The sequence below is a fragment of the Triturus cristatus genome, chromosome 3_2 (genome assembly GCF_964204655.1).
Source record: "Triturus cristatus chromosome 3_2, aTriCri1.1, whole genome shotgun sequence".
Lineage (NCBI taxonomy): Eukaryota > Metazoa > Chordata > Amphibia > Caudata > Salamandridae > Triturus > Triturus cristatus.
In genome coordinates, this window is record NC_140584.1 from 1,034,584,629 (window position 1) to 1,034,590,532 (window position 5,904).

The 5,904-nt window shown below is 46.9% G+C and overlaps 1 pseudogene; it reads right to left on the reverse strand.

Annotated features, from left to right (window-relative positions):
• Positions 1-1,264: 1,264 nt before the first annotated feature.
• The window catches only part of LOC146859052 (28S ribosomal RNA), an 8,108-nt pseudogene continuing 3,468 nt past the window's right edge, over positions 1,265-5,904 (reverse strand).

Genomic DNA, 5,904 nt, shown 5'->3' on the forward strand with positions numbered 1-5,904 from the left:
ACGAGCCCCGGGCCTGGTCCCAGCTTCCGAACCCTAGCCAGGCTGGGGAGAGGCTCCCCGGGCCCCGGTGGACCCCCATCCCCAGCACTCAGACCTTCGGCTGGCTTGCAGGATGGGGGGCTCCCGCAACCTGGGACGGAGCACGAGCCCCGTCACAGCTTCCGAACCCTAGCCAGGCCGGGGGGAGACTTCCCGGGCCCCAATGGGATCCTCGGACCATCGGCTGGCTTGCAGGATGCGGGGATCCCGCACCCCGGGGCCTGCCGGATGGAGCTCAAGCCCCAGGCCCGGACCCAGCTTCGGAGCCCTAGCCAGGCTGGGGAGAGCCTCCCGGGCCCTGATGGACCCCCGTAACCAGCGCCCGGACCCTATGATGGCTTGCAAGACATGGGCTCACACACCCCGGGGGCCCACCAGATGGAGCTCCTCCCCGGGCCCCGGTGGACCCCAGTCCCCAGCGCCCGGACCCTCGGCTGGCTTGCAGGATGGGGGGCTCCCACACCCCAGGGCATGCCGGACGGAGCTCAAGCCCCGGGCCCGGTTCCAGCTTCCAAACCCTTCCCAGGCCGGGGAGAGCCTCCCCGGTCCCCAGCACCTGGACCTTTGGCTGGAACCAAGGAGGGTTAAGCCCAGGCCACATCCTCGCCCCGACGGCCTGCCCGGGGAACCCATTTTTCTCAACTATTACGGGGCTTACAGAACTTTGGGGAAGGACAAAAGTTGGAGTTAGTCCGGCCGGCCAGTAGGCCGGCCATCTGGTCACCCAGCCCGCAGGGCCATCTGGTCACCCGGACCGCAAGGCCATCTGGTCACCCGGCCCGCAGGGCCATCTGGTTGCTCAGCCAGGCAACCAGATGGCCCGGGACGACCCAGCGCCCAGATGGCCTGGGAGGGTGCCATACCCATTCGCCCTTGCAGTCTGGCGAGGGGTGGTCAGGCGCACTGAGGCAGCCACTCGGGAGGCTCCTTCCCCGGGGCTGCTGCTCGCCTCCCTGCCCGGCTGGGGCAGCGGGAAGGAGAGGCCCGGCCGGCCCAGGCCATCTGGTCACCCTGCCGTCCCACAAGGGATGGTGGCCCCCATCCCCGCACCCCGGTGGGGCAGGGACGGGAAGGGGAGGTCCCCATGCTGGAGGACACGTGGTGGAGGCAGCCACCCGCGAACCCACGTTACCCCCTCTGTGTCCCTCACGGCGGCCCGGCGGCAGAGGGACCCACCCCTGGGTGTGGTGGAAGAAGGCGTCCGCGGGCGCCTACGCACGGAGAGACAAAAGCTTGGATCAGAGGATGACTTTCAATAGATCGCAGAGAGGTAGCTGCTCTGCTACTTACAAAACCCTGACCCAGAATTAGGTCGTCTACGAATGATTTAGCACCGGGTGCCCCACGAACATGCGGTGCACTAAGGGCGATAGAGGCGGCCCCCTTCCATCAGCGTTCCGGTCCCCAAGCGAGCGGCTCTATGCACCGGCCCCCCGAGAGAGGCCGGCTATCCCAGGGCAACCGAGGCTCCACGGCACTGCGGTATCGTTACAGTTTAGGGGGGATTCAGACTTAGAGGCGTTTCAGTCATAATCCCACAGATGGTAGCTTCGCCCCATTGGCTCCTCAGCCAAGCACATACACCAAATGTCTGAACCTGCGGTTCGTCTCGTACTGAGCAGGATTACTATTGCAACAAAACATCATCAGTAGGGTAAAACTAACCTGTCTCACAACGGTCTAAACCCAGCTCATGTTCCTTATTAGTGGGTGAACAATCCAACGCTTGGTGAATTCTGCTTCAGAATGATAGGAAGAGCCGACATCAAAGGATCAAAAAGGGACGTCGCTATGAACGCTTGGCCGCTACAAACCAGTTATCCCTGTAGTAACTTTTCCGATACCTCCTGCTTGAAGAAACCCAAAATGTCAGAAGGATCACGAGGCCCCGCTTTCACAGTCTGTATTCATACTGAAAAACGAGATCAAGCGAGCTTTTGCCCTTCTGCTCCGCAGGAGGTTTCTGTCCTCCCTGAGCTCGCATTAGGACACCTGCATTATCGTTTGACAGGTGTACCGCCCCAGTCAAACTCCCCACCTGCCACTGTCTCCAGAGCGGGTCGCGCCTGGCGGGCGCCGGGTGCTTGGAGCCAGAAGCGAGAGCCCCACGGGGCTCGCCCCCTGCCTCACCGGGTTAGTGAAAAAACAATAAGAGTAGTGGTATTTCACCGGCGGACCGAGGGCCTCCCACTTTTGCTACACCTCTCATGTCTCTTCACAGTGCCAGACTAGAGTCAAGCTCAACTGGACTTCTTTCCCCGTTGATTCTACCAAGCCTGTTCCCTTGGATGTGGTTTCGCTAGATAGTAGGTAGGGACAGTGGGAATCTCGTTCATCCATTCATGTGCGTCACTAATTAGATGACGAGGCATTTGGCTATCTGTACCACCTCGCGGTGGCTCATTCTGGGTTATTATGCTGCCCATCAGCGTCAAATCGGTTTTGCTTCCAACAATACAACAATTGTTTGTTCCGGAGTACAGCCACACTTTAAGCTGTCCTCACTGGAACTGGGGTCACGTATAGGCCAGAGAGAGTACACCCTGCAGTACTATTCCAACAATATATAATTGTCTACGAACAGTCCTGTTTAGCAGGACATCAATAATCAATGCAATATGTAGTGACTATGTGTATGTAGTTATTTGAGACCTATTTTTATTCAAGACGTTTCAATAGTCATGATGTACACATTTGTATCTAAATCATTATAATATAAGCACACAACTATAAAAAATACACATCTATAGATTGCACATCTAGTTTGGAAATACATCTCTATAAAAATTCACATCTATAAAATCCACATCTATTCTAATTCTTGTATCAACTATTAACTATTATGTAACTGTTGAACCACATGTAAATATTAGTGAATAAACATTTTAGGCTAATAGGTTTTTATAAAAGTGACATGTGTGCTGTAGGATAGTGTACATCTCAGTGTTTGGCTTGAAATTTAATTGTCCATGAATACTTGGCACATTTTGAGAGTGTCCATTAAAGTAGTCAGGCAAACATTCTTCTTGAATGGGAACGACATTTGCAGACCAAGATCAGCCAGAGCAACATCATTACATTGAGGCCAAATACCCCGACATCCGACAATAATGGCATGAGATTTTACAGTTTTACAGTTGGTAAGATCTTGGATTTGCTGTGATAGATCCTGATAGTATTTAACTTTACTCTCATACGCTAATTCAAGGGAATTCTGTGAGTTTTCATAACGAATTGAAACATCAACCACTACAGCAGTACCATTTTTGGTGAACACTACATCTGGTTTTCTTAGTTCACCTTGACTATTTTTGACATGAGGTTCCCTGTATGTCATCCACCCACACCTTTTTGCTCTATCAATTAGCGATTCCAACACTTTGTTATGCCTTTTTATCCTTATGTCCTTGGTTTTAGGACATGTAACTGAAATATGTGAAATTGTTTCGCACACATCTTTGCAGTATCTACAAGTAGAAAATGTACGATTTCTTCCCCTAGTGATGGTTTCTCTAGTATACAGAACATTTGCTCTCAACATCAGCGCAGCTATGTATTGATTTTCTTTTATTTTATTATGTTTGCTGATCCAAAAATTTGAGGTTGGATTACTTGCTAAGTATTTTATACCATCACCTTGGACAGGGAGATTTGCCCATTTTTCAAATTCCTCTTTCCTCCAATCATATGTTGCTACCAAATTCAATTCATGACTCAGAAATCTACTGTCTAAAATGTTGAGTTTGTGTGTTTTGATGATGCTATCAATTTTTTCATTGATTACTTCTCCTGCATACATGAATGAATGAGCTATGTACAGATCTGGAGCTTCCCTGAGATACAATAAGTTATTAACTTTGTTCAGACCAATTGTCTTACATAACTTTGGTATACTGAGGCCCCCCAAAGGATCTTTTCGAATACAGGAGACCATCACATGTGTATGCAGGTAGGTGTAGAAAATGTTTGACATACTTTTTAATTGTTTGATCCAGAATGTTTAAAGTTTTAGCTTCTGTTCCTGTCATTTCCAGTTTAAATGACAGTTTAGGGATCAAATATTGACACAATATTTCTATTTTCTGTGTGGGCTTAAGTGGTAGATTGTCGAGTTTTTGAGCCCAGTCAACAAGAACCTCATTAATTTTGTTGTTGCTTGAATGGCCGGTGTGTGGATCAAATTTCAGTCCGAGATATCTCTCACTTTCTCCTGGATGAATGTTTTGCCATGGTTTACAGTTGTTAACCAGGATCTTATCTTTATGGTGACTTATATAAAATCCATGTGTTTTTTTCACATTAAGTTTTAATCCTGTTGTTTTACTGAATTTTTCAATGATTTTCAGATTTGTACTCATTTCTTTCCAGGTGTTGCTGAGTACTGCAATGTCATCAGCAAAGGCAAGAGCGGTGATTCGCTTAATGAGATCATCGGAGCTGAATGTGAAGTCCTTGCCGTCTTTCTGAAGATCACAGATCAGAGGATCCATGGCAATATTAAACAGAGTCACCTTGCTTAACTCCTGACTTCATTGTTATTTCTGGAGTTGCTTCATTATTTTTTCCCTTGAAAAATGTTGTTGAGTCAGTGTATAAGTCTTTTATTATGTCTCTGATGCATGATGGAACTTTGTATCTTTCAAGACTCTGTAGAATATGACCATGGCTGACAGAGTCAACAGCTTTTGAGATATCTACGAACACCACTGCTAACGAGCTTCTGTTCGTTCGTGCTCCTTTTATAATGTTTTGCAGAAGAGTCAGATTTTCGAGACAACCTCTCACCTTCATGAAGCCTTTTTGTCTCGTATTTATTTCAACGAAAAATGTGAGTCTTTTAGTTAATATTTTCGTGAACAACTTCATGAATGCCGTACCGATGGTAATTGGATGCCAATTACTTATCTTTTTGAGTTCGCTAATCAGTACATTCTTAGGTATTAGTATTGACCGGTTCTTTTTAATACTGTCTGGTACTCTTCTCATCGATAACCAAGACGAGAAGATTCTGGGCAGCAGTCTTGGTTGCCTGCTTGCACTTTATATAAGTCATTCAGACCAATCTTATCAGGCCACACTGCTTTCTTTAAATCTGATTCATCGAAGGCTTTAGTTATTTCGAGCAGTGTAATTTCTTTACACAGACTTCCAATTTCCCATTCATCTGATATCCGGTCAATTGGGATGAATTTGGGATTTTTCTTGTTTTCTTTTTCAATTATGTCTTTATAGTATTGGAAGATTTCATTAGCACTGATTTGGCAGGTGGCATCTTCTGCCCCATCAGTGATTATTATGGCAATTTTCTTTTTGTCTTTTTGAAACATTGCCTGGTATTCTTTGTGGCTGCCCTTTGCTTTTGCATAGTTTTTCTTGTGTGTCTGATTGAGCCTTCCATTTTTCTTATCTTTCTTTGGTATCCTTGTTTAGTACAAAGGCAGTCTGTTGCTCATCTTGAGCAGAATTCATAGGTTCAATATTGGGTTCGCTTGTTGGTTCGGTACGATTTGCTGGTACAGGACTTATATCATTGGTGTTTTCTGATATATAAGTCACTATCTTATCCATCAGATCCATAGCAGCATCGTGATGCTGGATATTTTTGGTGTACTTCTCGATTTCTGTGATTCTATCATTCAGTATATCAAAGTTTTTTATTTTTGGCGCTCGTTTCCGATTGATAAAGTCTCTGCGCCTTTCTGTTGTTACTTTTACTGAAATCTCTGGTTCATCGCAGGAGTCATTCTCAGAGATATTGGATGCTTCCAGTACATCCTTTGCCGATTTTTTTGCTCTTATCTCTTCTATCTCTTCTTTTTTCTGCAATTTGTTTACTATTTTTATTGTCAAAACGCGGAACCATCA